At 38.2% G+C, this 23,291-nt stretch overlaps 16 non-coding genes across 16 annotated transcripts; all 16 read right to left on the bottom strand.

Moving 5' to 3' along the window:
• Positions 1-472: 472 nt before the first annotated feature.
• On the bottom strand, positions 473-544 carry trnag-ucc. The gene has a single exon. It is a non-coding gene; the product is annotated as a tRNA-Gly (tRNA).
• Positions 545-1,477: 933 nt separating this feature from the next.
• Positions 1,478-1,549, bottom strand: trnag-ucc. The gene has a single exon. It is a non-coding gene; the product is annotated as a tRNA-Gly (tRNA).
• Positions 1,550-2,483: 934 nt separating this feature from the next.
• Positions 2,484-2,555, bottom strand: trnag-ucc. The gene has a single exon. It is a non-coding gene; the product is annotated as a tRNA-Gly (tRNA).
• Positions 2,556-5,204: 2,649 nt separating this feature from the next.
• Positions 5,205-5,276, bottom strand: trnag-ucc. The gene has a single exon. It is a non-coding gene; the product is annotated as a tRNA-Gly (tRNA).
• A 931-nt stretch (positions 5,277-6,207) lies between these two features.
• On the bottom strand, positions 6,208-6,279 carry trnag-ucc. Its single transcript has one exon. It is a non-coding gene; the product is annotated as a tRNA-Gly (tRNA).
• Positions 6,280-7,208: 929 nt separating this feature from the next.
• On the bottom strand, positions 7,209-7,280 carry trnag-ucc. The gene has a single exon. It is a non-coding gene; the product is annotated as a tRNA-Gly (tRNA).
• A 929-nt stretch (positions 7,281-8,209) lies between these two features.
• trnag-ucc lies at positions 8,210-8,281 on the bottom strand. The gene has a single exon. It is a non-coding gene; the product is annotated as a tRNA-Gly (tRNA).
• Positions 8,282-9,375: 1,094 nt separating this feature from the next.
• trnag-ucc lies at positions 9,376-9,446 on the bottom strand. Its single transcript has one exon. It is a non-coding gene; the product is annotated as a tRNA-Gly (tRNA).
• A 933-nt stretch (positions 9,447-10,379) lies between these two features.
• Positions 10,380-10,450, bottom strand: trnag-ucc. Its single transcript has one exon. It is a non-coding gene; the product is annotated as a tRNA-Gly (tRNA).
• Positions 10,451-11,384: 934 nt separating this feature from the next.
• On the bottom strand, positions 11,385-11,455 carry trnag-ucc. The gene has a single exon. It is a non-coding gene; the product is annotated as a tRNA-Gly (tRNA).
• Positions 11,456-12,388: 933 nt separating this feature from the next.
• trnag-ucc lies at positions 12,389-12,460 on the bottom strand. The gene has a single exon. It is a non-coding gene; the product is annotated as a tRNA-Gly (tRNA).
• Positions 12,461-13,392: 932 nt separating this feature from the next.
• On the bottom strand, positions 13,393-13,464 carry trnag-ucc. The gene has a single exon. It is a non-coding gene; the product is annotated as a tRNA-Gly (tRNA).
• A 933-nt stretch (positions 13,465-14,397) lies between these two features.
• On the bottom strand, positions 14,398-14,469 carry trnag-ucc. The gene has a single exon. It is a non-coding gene; the product is annotated as a tRNA-Gly (tRNA).
• Positions 14,470-15,403: 934 nt separating this feature from the next.
• On the bottom strand, positions 15,404-15,475 carry trnag-ucc. The gene has a single exon. It is a non-coding gene; the product is annotated as a tRNA-Gly (tRNA).
• Positions 15,476-16,404: 929 nt separating this feature from the next.
• Positions 16,405-16,476, bottom strand: trnag-ucc. Its single transcript has one exon. It is a non-coding gene; the product is annotated as a tRNA-Gly (tRNA).
• A 6,326-nt stretch (positions 16,477-22,802) lies between these two features.
• trnag-ucc lies at positions 22,803-22,874 on the bottom strand. The gene has a single exon. It is a non-coding gene; the product is annotated as a tRNA-Gly (tRNA).
• Between the last annotated feature and the right edge of the window lie 417 nt (positions 22,875-23,291).

Genomic DNA, 23,291 nt, shown 5'->3' with positions numbered 1-23,291 from the left:
AGTTTAGGTTTATTTTGAATGTATTTATTTTGTGTTCCATTCATTTCTTCGTGTCTTCAACTGTTTGAGAAGACTTTTGCCACGGATCTGATGTCAGGCTGAGACGGCGTGGTAAGAAATTGAGAGTGCATTTGAAATGTTCAGCAGGTACAATTAGGAAAACATTCTTAAGTTCTTAATGAATGCAATTCAATTTAAGTATTCTGTCGCAGGCTAGGCTGTTAGAGTCAGTCAGTGAGGAAAGCCTAACGTAGTGGGTAAATGATGAAAGTGTTACAGAATTGATTTGAAGTTTTTTAAATTCTAAGATACTGAGCAAATTAGGATTCTTCTCTGCACTTGATCTGTTTAGTAACATCTCTTTCTTATGATTACTCAAAGAACGTCTGGTTTAGGTATGTGTGAAGTTGAGCGAGACAAAGAAAAGTGAGGGCAGTAACGTTCCAGGACGGCTGATAAACGTCTAGTTCTGTGCGTTGGCCGGGAATCGAACCCGGGTCAACTGCTTGGAAGGCAGCTATGCTCACCACTATACCACCAACGCATAAAGCACAGATTACAGGAATTTCTACTTGCGTCACATAACGTTAACATTTTGCTCTGACAAGCTTCACTGGAGGCAATTTTCACTTTATCGTTTCATCACAAGTTCTTTAGAATTGTGCAAAATCTTCAAGATCTACCAGAAGTGAGTAATTCCAGATTCTCTGAAAACACAGGGCGAATGTCAAATGTTTCCATTTCTTAAACTCAGCTCATTCAGCAGTAGAAAGTCAGCAACCATCAATATGGTGGGCTGGAAAAAGTAATTTGGGGAAACGGCTAGTTCATTCCAGTGAAAGCAGTTGAAACGCAAATATGTCGCAGCAATTTCTTTCCATTTCTAGCCCTTTGAGACACACGATTATTTTTCGCATTGGTCAGTTTATTGTATCACTTACATCATTTTATACTCGCAAGAGCTTTTAAATTCAGAAGGCTGCACATACAACTTGAGCAATAGTTTAGGTTTATTTTGAATGTATTTATTTTGTGTTCCATTCATTTCTTCGTGTCTTCAACTGTTTGAGAAGACTTTTGCCACGGATCTGATGTCAGGCTGAGACGGCGTGGTAAGAAATTGAGAGTGCATTTGAAATGTTCAGCAGGTACAATTAGGAAAACATTCTTAAGTTCTTAATGAATGCAATTCAATTTAAGTATTCTGTCGCAGGCTAGGCTGTGAGAGTCAGTCAGTGAGGAAAGCCTAACGTAGTGGGTAAATGATGAAAGTGTTACAGAATTGATTTGAAGTTTTTTTTTTAAATTCTAAGATACTGAGCAAATTAGGATTCTTCTCTGCACTTGATCTGTTTAGTAACATCTCTTTCTTATGATTACTCAAAGAACGTCTGGTTTAGGTATGTGTGAAGTTGAGCGAGACAAAGAAAAGTGAGGGCAGTAACGCTCCAGGACGGCTGATAAACGTCTAGTTCTGTGCATTGGCCGGGAATCGAACCCGGGTCAACTGCTTGGAAGGCAGCTATGCTCACCACTATACCACCAACGCATAAAGCACAGATTACAGGAATTTCTACTTGCGTCACATAACGCGTTAACATTTTGCTCTGACAAGCTTCACTGGAGGCAATTTTCACTTTATCGTTTCATCACAAGTTCTTTAGAATTGTGCAAAATCTTCAAGATCTACCAGAAGTGAGTAATTCCAGATTCTCTGAAAACACAGGGCGAATGTCAAATGTTTCCATTTCTTAAACTCAGCTCATTCAGCAGTAGAAAGTCAGCAACCATCAATATGGTGGGCTGGAAAAAAGTAATTTGGGGAAACGGCTAGTTCATTCCAGTGAAAGCAGTTGAAACGCAAATATGTCGCAGCAATTTCTTTCCATTTCTAGCCCTTTGAGACACACGATTATTTTTCGCATTGGTCAGTTTATTGTATCACTTACATCATTTTATACTCAAGAGCTTTTAAATTCAGAAGGCTGCACATACAACTTGAGCAATAGTTTAGGTTTATTTTGAATGTATTTATTTTGTGTTCCATTCATTTCTTCGTGTCTTGAACTGTTTGAGAAGACTTTTGCCACGGATGTGATGTCAGGCTGAGACGGCGTGGTTAGAAATTGAGAGTGCATTTGAAATGTTCAGCAGGTACAATTAGGAAAACATTCTTAAGTTCTTAATGAATGCAATTCAATTTAAGTATTCTGTCGCAGGCTAGGCTGTTAGAGTCAGTCAGTGAGGAAAGCCTAACGTAGTGGGTAAATGATGAAAGTGTTACAGAATTGATTTGAAGTTTTTTTTTTAAATTCTAAGATACTGAGCAAATTAGGATTCTTCTCTGCACTTGATCTGTTTAGTAACATCTCTTTCTTATGATTACTCAAAGAACGTCTGGTTTAGGTATGTGTGAAGATGAGCGAGACAAAGAAAAGTGAGGGCAGTAACGTTCCAGGACGGCTGATAAATGTATAGTGCTGTGCGTTGGCCGGGAATCGAACCCGGGTCAACTGCTTGGAAGGCAGCTATGCTCACCACTATACCACCAACGCATAAAGCACAGATTACAGGAATTTCTACTTGCGTCACATAACGTTAACATTTTGCTCTGACAAGCTTCACTGGAGGCAATTTTCACTTTATCGTTTCATCACAAGTTCTTTAGAATTGTGCAAAATCTTCAAGATCTACCAGAAGTGAGTAATTCCAGATTCTCTGAAAACACAGGGCGAATGTCAAATGTTTCCATTTCTTAAACTCAGCTCATTCAGCAGTAGAAAGTCAGCAACCATCAATATGGTGGGCTGGAAAAAGTAATTTGGGGAAACGGCTAGTTCATTCCAGTGAAAGCAGTTGAAACGCAAATATGTCGCAGCAATTTCTTTCCATTTCTAGCCCTTTGAGAAACACGATTATTTTTCGCATTGGTCAGTTTATTGTATCACTTACATCATTTTATACTCGCAAGAGCTTTTAAATTCAGAAGGCTGCACATACAACTTGAGCAATAGTTTAGGTTTATTTTGAATGTGTTTATTTTGTGTTCCATTCATTTCTTCGTGTCTTCAACTGTTTGAGAAGACTTTTGCCACGGATCTGATGTCAGGCTGAGACGGCGTGGTAAGAAATTGAGAGTGCATTTGAAATGTTCAGCAGGTACAATTAGGAAAACATTCTTAAGTTCTTAATGAATGCAATTCAATTTAAGTATATTTCTACTTGCACAGATTACAGGAATTTCTACTTGCGTCACATAGCGTTAACATTTTGCTCGCATAAAGCACAGATTACAGGAATTTCTACTTGCGTCACATAACGTTAACATTTTGCTCTGACAAGCTTCACTGGAGGCAATTTTCACTTTATCGTTTCATCACAAGTTCTTTAGAATTGTGCAAAATCTTCAAGATCTACCAGAAGTGAGTAATTCCAGATTCTCTGAAAACACAGGGCGAATGTCAAATGTTTCCATTTCTTAAACTCAGCTCATTCAGCAGTAGAAAGTCAGCAACCATCAATTGGTGGGCTGGAAAAAGTAATTTGGGGAAACGGCTAGTTCATTCCAGTGAAAGCAGTTGAAACGCAAATATGTCGCAGCAATTTCTTTCCATTTCTAGCCCTTTGAGAACACGATTATTTTTCGCATTGGTCAGTTTATTGTATCTCTTACATCATTTTATACTCGCAAGAGCTTTTAAATTCACAAGGCTGCACATACAACTTGAGCAATAGTTTAGGTTTATTTTGAATGTGTTTATTTTGTGTTCCATTCATTTCTTCGTGTCTTCAACTGTTTGAGAAGACTTTTGCCACGGATCTGATGTCAGGCTGAGAGGCGTGGTAAGAAATTGAGAGTGCATTTGAAATGTTCAGCAGGTACAATTAGGAAAACATTCTTAAGTTCTTAATGAATGCAATTCAATTTAAGTATTCTGTCGCAGGCTAGGCTGTGAGAGTCAGTCAGTGAGGAAAGCCTAACGTAGTGGGTAAATGATGGTAGTGTTACAGAATTGATTTGAAGTTTTTTTTTTAAATTCTAACATACTGAGCAAATTAGGATTCTTCTCTGCACTTGATCTGTTTAGTAACATCTCTTTCTTATGATTACTCAAAGAACGTCTGGTTTAGGTATGTGTGAAGTTGAGCGAGACAAAGAAAAGTGAGGGCAGTAACGTTCCAGGACGGCTGATAAATGTCTAGTTGCTGCGTTGGCGGGAATCGAACCGGTCAACTGCTTGGAAGGCAGCTATGCTCACCACTATACCACCAACGCATAAAGCACAGATTACAGGAATTTCTACTTGCGTCACATAACGTTAACATTTTGCTCTGACAAGCTTCACTGGAGGCAATTTTCACTTTATCGTTTCATCACAAGTTCTTTAGAATTGTGCAAAATCTTCAAGATCTACCAGAAGTGAGTAATTCCAGATTCTCTGAAAACACAGGGCGAATGTCAAATGTTTCCATTTCTTAAACTCAGCTCATTCAGCAGTAGAAAGTCAGCAACCATCAATATGGTGGGCTGGAAAAAGTAATTTGGGGAAACGGCTAGTTCATTCCAGTGAAAGCAGTTGAAGCATAAATATGTCGCAGCAATTTCTTTCCATTTCTAGCCCTTTGAGACACACGATTATTTTTCGCATTGGTCAGTTTATTGTATCACTTACATCATTTTATACTCAAGAGCTTTTAAATTCAGAAGGCTGCACATACAACTTGAGCAATAGTTTAGGTTTATTTTGAATGTGTTTATTTTGTGTTCCATTCATTTCTTCGTGTCTTCAACTGTTTGAGAAGACTTTTGCCACGGATCTGATGTCAGGCTGAGGCAGTGGTAGAAATTGAGAGTGCATTTGAAATGTTCAGCAGGTACAATTAGGAAAACATTCTTAAGTTCTTAATGAATGCAATTCAATTTAAGTATTCTGTCGCAGGCTAGGCTGTGAGAGTCAGTCAGTGAGGAAAGCCTAACGTAGTGGGTAAATGATGGTAGTGTTACAGAATTGATTTGAAGTTTTTTTTTAAAATTCTAACGTACTGAGCAAATTAGGATTCTTCTCTGCACTTGATCTGTTTAGTAACATCTCTTTCTTATGATTACTCAAAGAACGTCTGGTTTAGGTATGTGTGAAGTTGAGCGAGACAAAGAAAAGTGAGGGCAGTAACGTTCCAGGACGGCTGATAAATGTCTAGTTCTGTGCGTTGGCCGGGAATCGAACCCGGGTCAACTGCTTGGAAGGCAGCTATGCTCACCACTATACCACCAACGCATAAAGCACAGATTACAGAATTTCTACTTGCGTCACATAGCGTTAACATTTTGCTCTGACAAGCTTCACTGGAGGCAATTTTCACTTTATCGTTTCATCACAAGTTCTTTAGAATTGTGCAAAATCTTCAAGATCTACCAGAAGTGAGTAATTCCAGATTCTCTGAAAACACAGGGCGAATGTCAAATGTTTCCATTTCTTAAACTCAGCTCATTCAGCAGTAGAAAGTCAGCAACCATCAATATGGTGGGCTGGAAAAAAGTAATTTGGGGAAACGGCTAGTTCATTCCAGTGAAAGCAGTTGAAACGCAAATATGTCGCAGCAATTTCTTTCCATTTCTAGCCCTTTGAGAAACACGATTATTTTTCGCATTGGTCAGTTTATTGTATCACTTACATCATTTTATACTCAAGAGCTTTTAAATTCAGAAGGCTGCACATACAACTTGAGCAATAGTTTAGGTTTATTTTGAATGTATTTATTTTGTGTTCCATTCATTTCTTCGTGTCTTCAACTGTTTGAGAAGACTTTTGCCACGGATCTGATGTCAGGCTGAGACGGCGTGGTAAGAAATTGAGAGTGCATTTGAAATGTTCAGCAGGTACAATTAGGAAAACATTCTTAAGTTCTTAATGAATGCAATTCAATTTAAGTATTCTGTCGCAGGCTAGGCTGTGAGAGTCAGTCAGTGAGGAAAGCCTAACGTAGTGGGTAAATGATGGTAGTGTTACAGAATTGATTTGAAGTTTTTCTTAAAAATTCTAACATACTGAGCAAATTAGGATTCTTCTCTGCACTTGATCTGTTTAGTAACATCTCTTTCTTATGATTACTCAAAGAACGTCTGGTTTAGGTATGTGTGAAGTTGAGCGAGACAAAGAAAAGTGAGGGCAGTAACGTTCCAGGACGGCTGATAAACGTCTAGTTCTGTGCGTTGGCCGGGAATCGAACCCGGGTCAACTGCTTGGAAGGCAGCTATGCTCACCACTATACCACCAACGCATAAAGCACAGATTACAGGAATTTCTACTTGCGTCACATAACGTTAACATTTTGCTCTGACAAGCTTCACTGGAGGCAATTTTCACTTTATCGTTTCATCACAAGTTCTTTAGAATTGTGCAAAATCTTCAAGATCTACCAGAAGTGAGTAATTCCAGATTCTCTGAAAACACAGGGCGAATGTCAAATGTTTCCATTTCTTAAACTCAGCTCATTCAGCAGTAGAAAGTCAGCAACCATCAATATGGTGGGCTGGAAAAAGTAATTTGGGGAAACGGCTAGTTCATTCCAGTGAAAGCAGTTGAAACGCAAATATGTCAGCAATTTCTTTCCATTTCTAGCCCTTTGAGAAACACGATTATTTTTCGCATTGGTCAGTTTATTGTATCACTTACATCATTTTATACTCGCAAGAGCTTTTAAATTCAGAAGGCTGCACATACAACTTGAGCAATAGTTTAGGTTTATTTTGAATGTATTTATTTTGTGTTCCATTCATTTCTTCGTGTCTTCAACTGTTTGAGAAGACTTTTGCCACGGATCTGATGTCAGGCTGAGAGGCGTGGTAAGAAATTGAGAGTGCATTTGAAATGTTCAGCAGGTACAATTAGGAAAACATTCTTAAGTTCTTAATGAATGCAATTCAATTTAAGTATTCTGTCGCAGGCTAGGCTGTGAGAGTCAGTCAGTGAGGAAAGCCTAACGTAGTGGGTAAATGATGGTAGTGTTACAGAATTGATTTGAAGTTTTTTTTTTAAATTCTAACATACTGAGCAAATTAGGATTCTTCTCTGCACTTGATCTGTTTAGTAACATCTCTTTCTTATGATTACTCAAAGAACGTCTGGTTTAGGTATGTGTGAAGTTGAGCGAGACAAAGAAAAGTGAGGGCAGTAACGTTCCAGGACGGCTGATAACGTATAGTGCTGTGCGTTGGCCGGGAATCGAACCCGGGTCAACTGCTTGGAAGGCAGCTATGCTCACCACTATACCACCAACGCATAAAGCACAGATTACAGGAATTTCTACTTGCGTCACATAACGTTAACATTTTGCTCTGACAAGCTTCACTGGAGGCAATTTTCACTTTATCGTTTCATCACAAGTTCTTTAGAATTGTGCAAAATCTTCAAGATCTACCAGAAGTGAGTAATTCCAGATTCTCTGAAAACACAGGGCGAATGTCAAATGTTTCCATTTCTTAAACTCAGCTCATTCAGCAGTAGAAAGTCAGCAACCATCAATATGGTGGGCTGGAAAAAGTAATTTGGGGAAACGGCTAGTTCATTCCAGTGAAAGCAGTTGAAACGCAAATATGTCGCAGCAATTTCTTTCCATTTCTAGCCCTTTGAGAAACACGATTATTTTTCGCATTGGTCAGTTTATTGTATCACTTACATCATTTTATACTCGCAAGAGCTTTTAAATTCAGAAGGCTGCACATACAACTTGAGCAATAGTTTAGGTTTATTTTGAATGTATTTATTTTGTGTTCCATTCATTTCTTCGTGTCTTCAACTGTTTGAGAAGACTTTTGCCACGGATCTGATGTCAGGCTGAGACGTGGTAAGAAATTGAGAGTGCCTTTGAAATGTTCAGCAGGTACAATTAGGAAAACATTCTTAAGTTCTTAATGAATGCAATTCAATTTAAGTATTCTGTCGCAGGCTAGGCTGTGAGAGTCAGTCAGTGAGGAAAGCCTAACGTAGTGGGTAAATGATGGTAGTGTTACAGAATTGATTTGAAGTTTTTTTTAAAATTCTAACATACTGAGCAAATTAGGATTCTTCTCTGCACTTGATCTGTTTAGTAACATCTCTTTCTTATGATTACTCAAAGAACGTCTGGTATAGGTATGTGTGAAGGTGAGCGAGACAAAGAAAAGTGAGGGCAGTAACGTTCCAGGACGGCTGATAAACGTCTAGTTCTGTGCGTTGGCCGGGAATCGAACCCGGGTCAACTGCTTGGAAGGCAGCTATGCTCACCACTATACCACCAACGCATAAAGCACAGATTACAGGAATTTCTACTTGCGTCACATAACGTTAACATTTTGCTCTGACAAGTTCACTGGAGGCAATTTTCACTTTATCGTTTCATCACAAGTTCTTTAGAATTGTGCAAAATCTTCAAGATCTACCAGAAGTGAGTAATTCCAGATTCTCTGAAAACACAGGGCGAATGTCAAATGTTTCCATTTCTTAAACTCAGCTCATTCAGCAGTAGAAAGTCAGCAACCATCAATATGGTGGGCTGGAAAAAGTAATTTGGGGAAACGGCTAGTTCATTCCAGTGAAAGCAGTTGAAGCAAATATGTCGCAGCAATTTCTTTCCATTTCTAGCCCTTTGAGAAACATTATTTTTCGCATTGGTCAGTTTATTGTATCTCTTACATCATTTTATACTCAAGAGCTTTTAAATTCAGAAGGCTGCACATACAACTTGAGCAATAGTTTAGGTTTATTTTGAATTTGTGTTCCATTCATGTCTTGTCTTCAACTGTTTGAGAAGACTTTTGCCACGGATCTGATGTCAGGCTGGAAAAAAGGGGGTTTAAAAAAAGGAAGTCTTTTAAATGAGCGGGTAAAAGGGGAAAAAATTTTTAATTCTTTTTTGGGGAAACGGGTATTTTGAGGCGGGTTGAATCATCATAAAAGCATTCATTTCTTCGTGTCTTCAACTGTTTGAGAAGACTTTTGCCACGGATCTGATGTCAGGCTGAGACGGCGTGGTAAGAAATTGAGAGTGCATTTGAAATGTTCAGCAGGTACAATTAGGAAAACATTCTTAAGTTCTTAATGAATGCAATTCAATTTAAGTATTCTGTCGCAGGCTAGGCTGTGAGAGTCAGTCAGTGAGGAAAGCCTAACGTAGTGGGTAAATGATGGTAGTGTTACAGAATTGATTTGAAGTTTTTTTTTTAAATTCTAACATACTGAGCAAATTAGGATTCTTCTCTGCACTTGATCTGTTTAGTAACATCTCTTTCTTATGATTACTCAAAGAACGTCTGGTTTAGGTATGTGTGAAGTTGAGCGAGACAAAGAAAAGTGAGGGCAGTAACGTTCCAGGACGGCTGATAAACGTCTAGTTCTGTGCGTTGGCCGGGAATCGAACCGGGTCAACTGCTTGGAAGGCAGCTATGCTCACCACTATACCACCAACGCATAAAGCACAGATTACAGGAATTTCTACTTGCGTCACATAACGTTAACATTTTGCTCTGACAAGCTTCACTGGAGGCAATTTTCACTTTATCGTTTCATCACAAGTTCTTTAGAATTGTGCAAAATCTTCAAGATCTACCAGAAGTGAGTAATTCCAGATTCTCTGAAAACACAGGGCGAATGTCAAATGTTTCCATTTCTTAAACTCAGCTCATTCAGCAGTAGAAAGTCAGCAACCATCAATATGGTGGGCTGGAAAAAGTAATTTGGGGAAACGGCTAGTTCATTCCAGTGAAAGCAGTTGAAACGCAAATATGTCGCAGCAATTTCTTTCCATTTCTAGCCCTTTGAGAAACACGATTATTTTTCGCATTGGTCAGTTTATTGTATCACTTACATCATTTTATACTCGCAAGAGCTTTTAAATTCAGAAGGCTGCACATACAACTTGAGCAATAGTTTAGGTTTATTTTGAATGTATTTATTTTGTGTTCCATTCATTTCTTCGTGTCTTCAACTGTTTGAGAAGACTTTTGCCACGGATCTGATGTCAGGCTGAGACGGCGTGGTAAGAAATTGAGAGTGCATTTGAAATGTTCAGCAGGTACAATTAGGAAAACATTCTTAAGTTCTTAATGAATGCAATTCAATTTAAGTATTCTGTCGCAGGCTAGGCTGTGAGAGTCAGTCAGTGAGGAAAGCCTAACGTAGTGGGTAAATGATGGTAGTGTTACAGAATTGATTTGAAGTTTTTTTTTTAAATTCTAACATACTGAGCAAATTAGGATTCTTCTCTGCACTTGATCTGTTTAGTAACATCTCTTTCTTATGATTACTCAAAGAACGTCTGGTTTAGGTATGTGTGAAGTTGAGCGAGACAAAGAAAAGTGAGGGCAGTAACGTTCCAGGACGGCTGATAAACGTCTAGTTCTGTGCGTTGGCCGGGAATCGAACCCGGTCAACTGCTTGGAAGGCAGCTATGCTCACCACTATACCACCAACGCATAAAGCACAGATTACAGGAATTTCTACTTGCGTCACATAACGCGTTAACATTTTGCTCTGACAAGCTTCACTGGAGGCAATTTTCACTTTATCGTTTCATCACAAGTTCTTTAGAATTGTGCAAAATCTTCAAGATCTACCAGAAGTGAGTAATTCCAGATTCTCTGAAAACACAGGGCGAATGTCAAATGTTTCCATTTCTTAAACTCAGCTCATTCAGCAGTAGAAAGTCAGCAACCATCAATATGGTGGGCTGGAAAAAGTAATTTGGGGAAACGGCTAGTTCATTCCAGTGAAAGCAGTTGAAACGCAAATATGTCGCAGCAATTTCTTTCCATTTCTAGCCCTTTGAGAAACACGATTATTTTTCGCATTGGTCAGTTTATTGTATCACTTACATCATTTTATACTGCAAGAGCTTTTAAATTCAGAAGGCTGCACATACAACTTGAGCAATAGTTTAGGTTTATTTTGAATGTGTTTATTTTGTGTTCCATTCATTTCTTCGTGTCTTCAACTGTTTGAGAAGACTTTTGCCACGGATCTGATGTCAGGCTGAGACGGCGTGGTAAGAAATTGAGAGTGCATTTGAAATGTTCAGCAGGTACAATTAGGAAAACATTCTTAAGTTCTTAATGAATGCAATTCAATTTAAGTATTCTGTCGCAGGCTAGGCTGTGAGAGTCAGTCAGTGAGGAAAGCCTAACGTAGTGGGTAAATGATGGTAGTGTTACAGAATTGATTTGAAGTTTTTTTTTTAAATTCTAACATACTGAGCAAATTAGGATTCTTCTCTGCACTTGATCTGTTTAGTAACATCTCTTTCTTATGATTACTCAAAGAACGTCTGGTTTAGGTATGTGTGAAGTTGAGCGAGACAAAGAAAAGTGAGGGCAGTAACGTTCCAGGACGGCTGATAAACGTCTAGTTCTGTGCGTTGGCCGGGAATCGAACCCGGTCAACTGCTTGGAAGGCAGCTATGCTCACCACTATACCACCAACGCATAAAGCACAGATTACAGGAATTTCTACTTGCGTCACATAACGTTAACATTTTGCTCTGACAAGCTTCACTGGAGGCAATTTTCACTTTATCGTTTCATCACAAGTTCTTTAGAATTGTGCAAAATCTTCAAGATCTACCAGAAGTGAGTAATTCCAGATTCTCTGAAAACACAGGGCGAATGTCAAATGTTTCCATTTCTTAAACTCAGCTCATTCAGCAGTAGAAAGTCAGCAACCATCAATATGGTGGGCTGGAAAAAGTAATTTGGGGAAACGGCTAGTTCATTCCAGTGAAAGCAGTTGAAACGCAAATATGTCGCAGCAATTTCTTTCCATTTCTAGCCCTTTGAGAAACACGATTATTTTTCGCATTGGTCAGTTTATTGTATCACTTACATCATTTTATACTCGCAAGAGCTTTTAAATTCAGAAGGCTGCACATACAACTTGAGCAATAGTTTAGGTTTATTTTGAATGTATTTATTTTGTGTTCCATTCATTTCTTCGTGTCTTCAACTGTTTGAGAAGACTTTTGCCACGGATCTGATGTCAGGCTGAGACGGCGTGGTAAGAAATTGAGAGTGCATTTGAAATGTTCAGCAGGTACAATTAGGAAAACATTCTTAAGTTCTTAATGAATGCAATTCAATTTAAGTATTCTGTCGCAGGCTAGGCTGTGAGAGTCAGTCAGTGAGGAAAGCCTAACGTAGTGGGTAAATGATGGTAGTGTTACAGAATTGATTTGAAGTTTTTTTTTAAAATTCTAACGTACTGAGCAAATTAGGATTCTTCTCTGCACTTGATCTGTTTAGTAACATCTCTTTCTTATGATTACTCAAAGAACGTCTGGTTTAGGTATGTGTGAAGTTGAGCGAGACAAAGAAAAGTGAGGGCAGTAACGTTCCAGGACGGCTGATAAACGTCTAGTTCTGTGCGTTGGCCGGGAATCGAACCCGGGTCAACTGCTTGGAAGGCAGCTATGCTCACCACTATACCACCAACGCATAAAGCACAGATTACAGGAATTTCTACTTGCGTCACATAACGTTAACATTTTGCTCTGACAAGCTTCACTGGAGGCAATTTTCACTTTATCGTTTCATCACAAGTTCTTTAGAATTGTGCAAAATCTTCAAGATCTACCAGAAGTGAGTAATTCCAGATTCTCTGAAAACACAGGGCGAATGTCAAATGTTTCCATTTCTTAAACTCAGCTCATTCAGCAGTAGAAAGTCAGCAACCATCAATATGGTGGGCTGGAAAAAGTAATTTGGGGAAACGGCTAGTTCATTCCAGTGAAAGCAGTTGAAACGCAAATATGTCGCAGCAATTTCTTTCCATTTCTAGCCCTTTGAGAAACACGATTATTTTTCGCATTGGTCAGTTTATTGTATCACTTACATCATTTTATACTGCAAGAGCTTTTAAATTCAGAAGGCTGCACATACAACTTGAGCAATAGTTTAGGTTTATTTTGAATGTGTTTATTTTGTGTTCCATTCATTTCTTCGTGTCTTCAACTGTTTGAGAAGACTTTTGCCACGGATCTGATGTCAGGCTGAGACGGCGTGGTAAGAAATTGAGAGTGCATTTGAAATGTTCAGCAGGTACAATTAGGAAAACATTCTTAAGTTCTTAATGAATGCAATTCAATTTAAGTATTCTGTCGCAGGCTAGGCTGTGAGAGTCAGTCAGTGAGGAAAGCCTAACGTAGTGGGTAAATGATGGTAGTGTTACAGAATTGATTTGAAGTTTTTTTTTTAAATTCTAACATACTGAGCAAATTAGGATTCTTCTCTGCACTTGATCTGTTTAGTAACATCTCTTTCTTATGATTACTCAAAGAACGTCTGGTTTAGGTATGTGTGAAGTTGAGCGAGACAAAGAAAAGTGAGGGCAGTAACGTTCCAGGACGGCTGATAAACGTCTAGTTCTGTGCGTTGGCCGGGAATCGAACCCGGGTCAACTGCTTGGAAGGCAGCTATGCTCACCACTATACCACCAACGCATAAAGCACAGATTACAGGAATTTCTACTTGCGTCACATAACGTTAACATTTTGCTCTGACAAGCTTCACTGGAGGCAATTTTCACTTTATCGTTTCATCACAAGTTCTTTAGAATTGTGCAAAATCTTCAAGATCTACCAGAAGTGAGTAATTCCAGATTCTCTGAAAACACAGGGCGAATGTCAAATGTTTCCATTTCTTAAACTCAGCTCATTCAGCAGTAGAAAGTCAGCAACCATCAATATGGTGGGCTGGAAAAAGTAATTTGGGGAAACGGCTAGTTCATTCCAGTGAAAGCAGTTGAAACGCAAATATGTCGCAGCAATTTCTTTCCATTTCTAGCCCTTTGAGAAACACGATTATTTTTCGCATTGGTCAGTTTATTGTATCACTTACATCATTTTATACTCGCAAGAGCTTTTAAATTCAGAAGGCTGCACATACAACTTGAGCAATAGTTTAGGTTTATTTTGAATGTGTTTATTTTGTGTTCCATTCATTTCTTCGTGTCTTCAACTGTTTGAGAAGACTTTTGCCACGGATCTGATGTCAGGCTGAGACGGCGTGGTAAGAAATTGAGAGTGCATTTGAAATGTTCAGCAGGTACAATTAGGAAAACATTCTTAAGTTCTTAATGAATGCAATTCAATTTAAGTATTCTGTCGCAGGCTAGGCTGTGAGAGTCAGTCAGTGAGGAAAGCCTAACGTAGTGGGTAAATGATGGTAGTGTTACAGAATTGATTTGAAGTTTTTTTTTAAAATTCTAACATACTGAGCAAATTAGGATTCTTCTCTGCACTTGATCTGTTTAGTAACATCTCTTTCTTATGATTACTCAAAGAACGTCTGGTTTAGGTATGTGTGAAGTTGAGCGAGACAAAGAAAAGTGAGGGCAGTAACGTTCCAGGACGGCTGATAAACGTCTAGTTCTGTGCGTTGGCCGGGAATCGAACCCGTATCAACTGCTTGGAAGGCAGCTATGCTCACCACTATACCACCAACGCATAAAGCACAGATTACAGGAATTTCTACTTGCGTCACATAACGTTAACATTTTGCTCTGACAAGCTTCACTGGAGGCAATTTTCACTTTATCGTTTCATCACAAGTTCTTTAGAATTGTGCAAAATCTTCAAGATCTACCAGAAGTGAGTAATTCCAGATTCTCTGAAAACACAGGGCGAATGTCAAATGTTTCCATTTCTTAAACTCAGCTCATTCAGCAGTAGAAAGTCAGCAACCATCAATATGGTGGGCTGGAAAAAAGTAATTTGGGGAAACGGCTAGTTCATTCCAGTGAAAGCAGTTGAAACGCAAATATGTCGCAGCAATTTCTTTCCATTTCTAGCCCTTTGAGAAACACGATTATTTTTCGCATTGGTCAGTTTATTGTATCACTTACATCATTTTATACTCGCAAGAGCTTTTAAATTCAGAAGGCTGCACATACAACTTGAGCAATAGTTTAGGTTTATTTTGAATGTGTTTATTTTGTGTTCCATTCATTTCTTCGTGTCTTCAACTGTTTGAGAAGACTTTTGCCACGGATCTGATGTCAGGCTGAGACGGCGTGGTAAGAAATTGAGAGTGCATTTGAAATGTTCAGCAGGTACAATTAGGAAAACATTCTTAAGTTCTTAATGAATGCAATTCAATTTAAGTATTCTGTCGCAGGCTAGGCTGTGAGAGTCAGTCAGTGAGGAAAGCCTAACGTAGTGGGTAAATGATGGTAGTGTTACAGAATTGATTTGAAGTTTTTCTTAAAAATTCTAACATACTGAGCAAATTAGGATTCTTCTCTGCACTTGATCTGTTTAGTAACATCTCTTTCTTATGATTACTCAAAGAACGTCTGGTTTAGGTATGTGTGAAGTTGAGCGAGACAAAGAAAAGTGAGGGCAGTAACGTTCCAGGACGGCTGATAAACGTCTAGTTCTGTGCGTTGGCCGGGAATCGAACCCGGGTCAACTGCTTGGAAGGCAGCTATGCTCACCACTATACCACCAACGCATAAAGCACAGATTACAGGAATTTCTACTTGCGTCACATAACGTTAACATTTTGCTCTGACAAGCTTCACTGGAGGCAATTTTCACTTTATCGTTTCATCACAAGTTCTTTAGAATTGTGCAAAATCTTCAAGATCTACCAGAAGTGAGTAATTCCAGATTCTCTGAAAACACAGGGCGAATGTCAAATGTTTCCATTTCTTAAACTCAGCTCATTCAGCAGTAGAAAGTCAGCAACCATCAATATGGTGGGCTGGAAAAAGTAATTTGGGGAAACGGCTAGTTCATTCCAGTGAAAGCAGTTGAAACGCAAATATGTCGCAGCAATTTCTTTCCATTTCTAGCCCTTTGAGAAACACGATTATTTTTCGCATTGGTCAGTTTATTGTATCTCTTACTTCATTTTATACTCAAGAGCTTTTAAATTCAGAAGGCTGCACATACAACTTGAGCAATAGTTTAGGTTTATTTTGAATGTATTTATTTTGTGTTCCATTCATTTCTTCGTGTCTTCAACTGTTTGAGAAGACTTTTGCCACGGATCTGATGTCAGGCTGAGACGTGGTAAAGAAATTGAGAGTGCATTTGAAATGTTCAGCAGGTACAATTAGGAAAACATTCTTAAGTTCTTAATGAATGCAATTCAATTTAAGTATTCTGTCGCAGGCTAGGCTGTGAGAGTCAGTCAGTGAGGAAAGCCTAACGTAGTGGGTAAATGATGGTAGTGTTACAGAATTGATTTGAAGTTTTTTTTTAAAATTCTAACGTACTGAGCAAATTAGGATTCTTCTCTGCACTTGATCTGTTTAGTAACATCTCTTTCTTATGATTACTCAAAGAACGTCTGGTTTAGGTATGTGTGAAGTTGAGCGAGACAAAGAAAAGTGAGGGCAGTAACGTTCCAGGACGGCTGATAAACGTCTAGTTCTGTGCGTTGGCCGGGAATCGAACCCGGGTCAACTGCTTGGAAGGCAGCTATGCTCACCACTATACCACCAACGCATAAAGCACAGATTACAGGAATTTCTACTTGCGTCACATAACGTTAACATTTTGCTCTGACAAGCTTCACTGGAGGCAATTTTCACTTTATCGTTTCATCACAAGTTCTTTAGAATTGTGCAAAATCTTCAAGATCTACCAGAAGTGAGTAATTCCAGATTCTCTGAAAACACAGGGCGAATGTCAAATGTTTCCATTTCTTAAACTCAGCTCATTCAGCAGTAGAAAGTCAGCAACCATCAATATGGTGGGCTGGAAAAAAGTAATTTGGGGAAACGGCTAGTTCATTCCAGTGAAAGCAGTTGAAACGCAAATATGTCGCAGCAATTTCTTTCCATTTCTAGCCCTTTGAGAAACACGATTATTTTTCGCATTGGTCAGTTTATTGTATCACTTACATCATTTTATACTCGCAAGAGCTTTTAAATTCAGAAGGCTGCACATACAACTTGAGCAATAGTTTAGGTTTATTTTGAATGTATTTATTTTGTGTTCCATTCATTTCTTCGTGTCTTCAACTGTTTGAGAAGACTTTTGCCACGGATCTGATGTCAGGCTGAGACGGCGTGGTAAGAAATTGAGAGTGCATTTGAAATGTTCAGCAGGTACAATTAGGAAAACATTCTTAAGTTCTTAATGAATGCAATTCAATTTAAGTATTCTGTCGCAGGCTAGGCTGTGAGAGTCAGTCAGTGAGGAAAGCCTAACGTAGTGGGTAAATGATGGTAGTGTTACAGAATTGATTTGAAGTTTTTTTTTAAAATTCTAACGTACTGAGCAAATTAGGATTCTTCTCTGCACTTGATCTGTTTAGTAACATCTCTTTCTTATGATTACTCAAAGAACGTCTGGTTTAGGTATGTGTGAAGTTGAGGGAGACAAAGAAAAAAAAAAAAAAAAAAAAAAAAAAAAAAAAAAAAAAAAAAAAAAAAAAAAAAAAAAAAAAAAAAAAAAAATTTTTTTTTTTTTTTTTTTTTTTTTTTTTTTTTTTTTTTTTTTTTTTTTTTTTTTTTTTTTTTTTTTTTTTTTTTTTTTTTTTTTTTTTTTTTTTTTTTTTTTTTTTTTTTTTTTTTTTTTTTTTTTTTTTTTTTTTTTTTTTTTTTTTTTTTTTTTTTTTTTTTTTTTTTTTTTTTTTTTTTTTTTTTTTTTTTTTTTTTTTTTTTTTTTTTTTTTTTTTTTTTTTTTTTTTTTTTTTTTTTTTTTTTTTTTTTTTTTTGTTTATTTTGTGTTAAAATTTTTGGTTCATGTTGAGTAAGGCTGGAGGCGTGGTAGAAATTGTGAGGGCAGTAACGCTTCAGGATGTGAGGGCTGTAACGTTCCAGGACGGCTGATAAATAGTTCTGTCGCGTTGGCGGAATCGAACCGGTCAACTGCTTGGAAGGCAGCTATGCTCACCACTATACCACCAACGCATAAAGCACAGATTACAGGAATTCATTCTACTTGCGTCACATAACGTTAACATTTTGCTCTGACAAGCTTCACTGGAGGCAATTTTCACTCTATCGTTTCATCACAAGTTCTTTAGAATTGTGCAAAATCTTCAAGATCTACCAGAAGTGAGTAATTCCAGATTCTCTGAAAACACAGGGCGAATGTCAAATGTTTCCATTTCTTAAACTCAGCTCATTCAGCAGTAGAAAGTCAGCAACCATCAATATGGTGGGCTGGAAAAAGTAATTTGGGGAAACGGCTAGTTCATTCCAGTGAAAGCAGTTGAAACGCAAATATGTCGCAGCAATTTCTTTCCATTTCTAGCCCTTTGAGAAACACGATTATTTTTCGCATTGGTCAGTTTATTGTATCACTTACATCATTTTATACTCGCAAGAGCTTTTAAATTCACAAGGCTGCACATACAACTTGAGCAATAGTTTAGGTTTATTTTGAATGTATTTATTTTGTGTTCCATTCATTTCTTCGTGTCTTCAACTGTTTGAGAAGACTTTTGCCACGGATGTGATGTCAGGCTGAGACGGCGTGGTAAGAAATTGAGAGTGCATTTGGTAAATGTTCAGCAGGTACAATTAGGAAAACATTCTTAAGTTCTTAATGAATGCAATTCAATTTAAGTATTCTGTCGCAGGCTAGGCTGTGAGAGTCAGTCAGTGAGGAAAGCCTAACGTAGTGGGTAAATGATGGTAGTGTTACAGAATTGATTTGAAGTTTTTTTAAAATTCTAACGTACTGAGCAAATTAGGATTCTTCTCTGCACTTGATCTGTTTAGTAACATCTCTTTCTTATGATTACTCAAAGAACGTCTGGTTTAGGTATGTGTGAAGTTGAGCGAGACAAAGAAAAGTGAGGGCAGTAACGTTCCAGGGCGGCTGATATACGTCTAGGTCTGCGTTGGCGGGAATCGAACCGGGTCAACTGCTTGGAAGGCAGCTATGCTCACCACTATACCACCAACGCATAAAGCACAGATTACAGGAATTTCTACTTGCGTCACATAACGTTAACATTTTGCTCTGACAAGCTTCACTGGAGGCAATTTTCACTTTATCGTTTCATCACAAGTTCTTTAGAATTGTGCAAAATCTTCAAGATCTACCAGAAGTGAGTAATTCCAGATTCTCTGAAAACACAGGGCGAATGTCAAATGTTTCCATTTCTTAAACTCAAATTCAGCAGTAGAAAGTCAGCAACCATCAATATGGTGGGCTGGAAAAAGTAATTTGGGGAAACGGCTAGTTCATTCCAGTGAAAGCAGTTGAAGCGCAAATATGTCGCAGCAATTTCTTTCCATTTCTAGCCCTTTGAGAAACACGATTATTTTTCGCATTGGTCAGTTTATTGTATCACTTACATCATTTTATACTCACAAGAGCTTTTAAATTCAGAAGGCTGCACATACAACTTGAGCAATAGTTTAGGTTTATTTTGAGTGTATTTATTTTGTGTTCCATTCATTTCTTCGTGTCTTCAACTGTTTGAGAAGACTTTTGCCACGGATCTGATGTCAGGCTGAGACGTGGTAAGAAACTGAGAGTGCATTTGAAATGTTCAGCAGGTACAATTAGGAAAACATTCTTAAGTTCTTAATGAATGCAATTCAATTTAAGTATTCTGTCGCAGGCTAGGCTGTGAGAGTCAGTCAGTGAGGAAAGCCTAACGTAGTGGGTAAATGATGGTAGTGTTACAGAATTGATTTGAAGTTTTTTAAAATTCTAACATACTGAGCAAATTAGGATTCTTCTCTGCACTTGATCTGTTTAGTAACATCTCTTTCTTATGATTACTCAAAGAGCGTCTGGTTTAGGTATGTGTGAAGTTGGCGAGACAAAGAAAAGTGAGGGCAGTAGCGTTCCAGGACGGCTGATAAGCGTTAGTTTCTGTCGTTGGCGGGAATCGAACCGGGTCAACTGCTTGGAAGGCAGCTATGCTCACCACTATACCACCAACGCATAAAGCACAGATTACAGGAATTTCTACTTGCGTCACATAACGTTAACATTTTGCTCTGACAAGCTTCACTGGAGGCAATTTTCACTTTATCGTTTCATCACAAGTTCTTTAGAATTGTGCAAAATCTTCAAGATCTACCAGAAGTGAGTAATTCCAGATTCTCTGAAAACACAGGGCGAATGTCAAATGTTTCCATTTCTTAAACTCAGCTCATTCAGCAGTAGAAAGTCAGCAACCATCAATATGGTGGGCTGGAAAAAAGTAATTTGGGGAAACGCTGTTCATTCCAGTGAAAGCAGTTGAAACGCAAATATGTCGCAGCAATTTCTTTCCATTTCTAGCCCTTTGAGAAACACGATTATTTTTCGCATTGGTCAGTTTATTGTATCACTTACATCATTTTATACTCGCAAGAGCTTTTAAATTCAGAAGGCTGCACATACAACTTGAGCAATAGTTTAGGTTTATTTTGAATGTGTTTATTTTGTGTTCCATTCATTTCTTCGTGTCTTCAACTGTTTGAGAAGACTTTTGCCACGGATCTGATGTCAGGCTGAGGCGTGGTAAAATTGAGAGTGCATTTGAAATGTTCAGCAGGTACAATTAGGAAAACATTCTTAAGTTCTTAATGAATGCAATTCAATTTAAGTATTCTGTCGCAGGCTAGGCTGTGAGAGTCAGTCAGTGAGGAAAGCCTAACGTAGTGGGTAAATGATAGTAGTGTTACAGAATTGATTTGAAGTTTTTTTTTAAAATTCTAACATACTGAGCAAATTAGGATTCTTCTCTGCACTTGATCTGTTTAGTAACATCTCTTTCTTATGATTACTCAAAGAACGTCTGGTTTAGGTATGTGTGAAGTTGAGCGAGACAAAGAAAAGTGAGGGCAGTAACGTTCCAGGACGGCTGATAAGCGTCTAGTTCTGTCGTTGGCGGGAATCGAACCGGGTCAACTGCTTGGAAGGCAGCTATGCTCACCACTATACCACCAACGCATAAAGCACAGATTACAGGAATTTCTACTTGCGTCACATAGCGTTAACATTTTGCTCTGACAAGCTTCACTGGAGGCAATTTTCACTTTATCGTTTCATCACAAGTTCTTTAGAATTGTGCAAAATCTTCAAGATCTACCAGAAGTGAGTAATTCCAGATTCTCTGAAAACACAGGGCGAATGTCAAATGTTTCCATTTCTTAAACTCAACTCCTTCAGCAGTAGAAAGTCAGCAACTATCAATATGGTGGGCTGGAAAAAAGTAATTTGGGGAAACGGCTAGTTCATTCCAGTGAAAGCAGTTGAAGCATAAATATGTCGCAGCAATTTCTTTCCATTTCTAGCCCTTTGAGAACACGATTATTTTTGCATTGGTCAGTTTATTGTATCACTTACATCATTTTATACTGCAAGAGCTTTTAAATTCAGAAGGCTGCACATACAACTTGAGCAATAGTTTAGGTTTATTTTGAATGTATTTATTTTGTGTTCCATTCATTTCTTCGTGTCTTCAACTGTTTGAGAAGACTTTTGCCACGGATGTGATGTCAGGCTGAGACGTGGTAAGAAATTGAGAGTGCATTTGAAATGTTCAGCAGGTACAATTAGGAAAACATTCTTAAGTTCTTAATGAATGCAATTCAATTTAAGTATTCTGTCGCAGGCTAGGCTGTGAGAGTCAGTCAGTGAGGAAAGCCTAACGTAGTGGGTAAATGATGGTAGTGTTACAGAATTGATTTGAAGTTTTTTTAAAAATTCTAACATACTGAGCAAATTAGGATTCTTCTCTGCACTTGATCTGTTTAGTAACATCTCTTTCTTATGATTACTCAAAGAACGTCTGGTTTAGGTATGTGTGAAGTTGAGCGAGACAAAGAAAAGTGAGGGCAGTAACGTTCCAGGAGCGGCTAATAAGCGTCAATTTCTGTGCGTTGGCGGGATCAGACCCGGGTCAACTGCTTGGAAGGCAGCTATGCTCACCACTATACCACCAACGCATAAAGCACAGATTACAGGAATTTCTACTTGCGTCACATAGCGTTAACATTTTGCTCTGACAAGCTTCACTGGAGGCAATTTTCACTTTATCGTTTCATCACAAGTTCTTTAGAATTGTGCAAAATCTTCAAGATCTACCAGAAGTGAGTAATTCCAGATTCTCTGAAAACACAGGGCGAATGTCAAATGTTTCCATTTCTTAAACTCAGCTCATTCAGCAGTAGAAAGTCAGCAACCATCAATATGGTGGGCTGGAAAAAGTAATTTGGGGAAGCGGCTAGTTCATTCCAGTGAAAGCAGTTGAAGCAAATATGTCGCAGCAATTTCTTTCCATTTCTAGCCCTTTGAGAAACACGATTATTTTTGCATTGGTCAGTTTATTGTATCTACATCATTTTATACTCAAGAGCTTTTAAATTCAGAAGGCTGCACATACAACTTGAGCAATAGTTTAGGTTTATTTTGAATGTATTTATTTTGTGTTCCATTCATTTCTTCGTGTCTTCAACTGTTTGAGAAGACTTTTGCCACGGATCTGATGTCAGGCTGAGACGTGGTAAGAAATTGAGAGTGCATTTGAAATGTTCAGCAGGTACAATTAGGAAAACATTCTTAAGTTCTTAATGAATGCAATTCAATTTAAGTATTCTGTCGCAGGCTAGGCTGTGAGAGTCAGTCAGTGAGGAAAGCCTAACGTAGTGGGTAAATGATGGTAGTGTTACAGAATTGATTTGAAGTTTTTTTTTAAAATTCTAACATACTGAGCAAATTAGGATTCTTCTCTGCACTTGATCTGTTTATTAACATCTCTTTCTTATGATTACTTAAAGAGCGTCTGGTTTAGGTATGTGTGAAGTTGAGCGAGACAAAGAAAAGTGAGGGCAGTATAGCGTTCCAGGACGGCTGATAAGCGTCAATTTCTGTGCGTTGGCCGGGAATCGAACCCGGGTCAATTGCTTGGAAGGCAGCTATGCTCACCACTATACCACCAACGCATAAAGCCCAGATTACAGGAATTTCTACTTGCGTCACATAACGCTTAACATTTTGCTCTGACAAGCTTCACTGGAGGCAATTTTCACTTTATCGTTTCATCACAAGTTCTTTAGAATTGTGCAAAATCTTCAAGATCTACCAGAAGTGAGTAATTCCAGATTCTCTGAAAACACAGGGCGAATGTCAAATGTTTCCATTTCTTAAACTCAGCTCATTCAGCAGTAGAAAGTCAGCAACCATCAATATGGTGGGCTGGAAAAAATAAATTTGGGGAAACGGCTAGTTCATTCCAGTGAAAGCAGTTGAAGCATAAATATATCGCAGCAATTTCTTTCTATTTCTAGCCCTTTGAGAATCATGATTATTTTTTGCATTGGTCAGTTTATTGTATCACTTACATCATTTTATACTAAAGA

Source organism: Polypterus senegalus, chromosome 5 (assembly GCF_016835505.1).
Source record: "Polypterus senegalus isolate Bchr_013 chromosome 5, ASM1683550v1, whole genome shotgun sequence".
In the NCBI taxonomy this organism is placed as follows: domain Eukaryota; kingdom Metazoa; phylum Chordata; class Cladistia; order Polypteriformes; family Polypteridae; genus Polypterus; species Polypterus senegalus.
The sequence above is the reverse complement of the archived record's forward strand: the minus strand, read 5'-3'. Positions and strand labels throughout refer to the sequence as shown.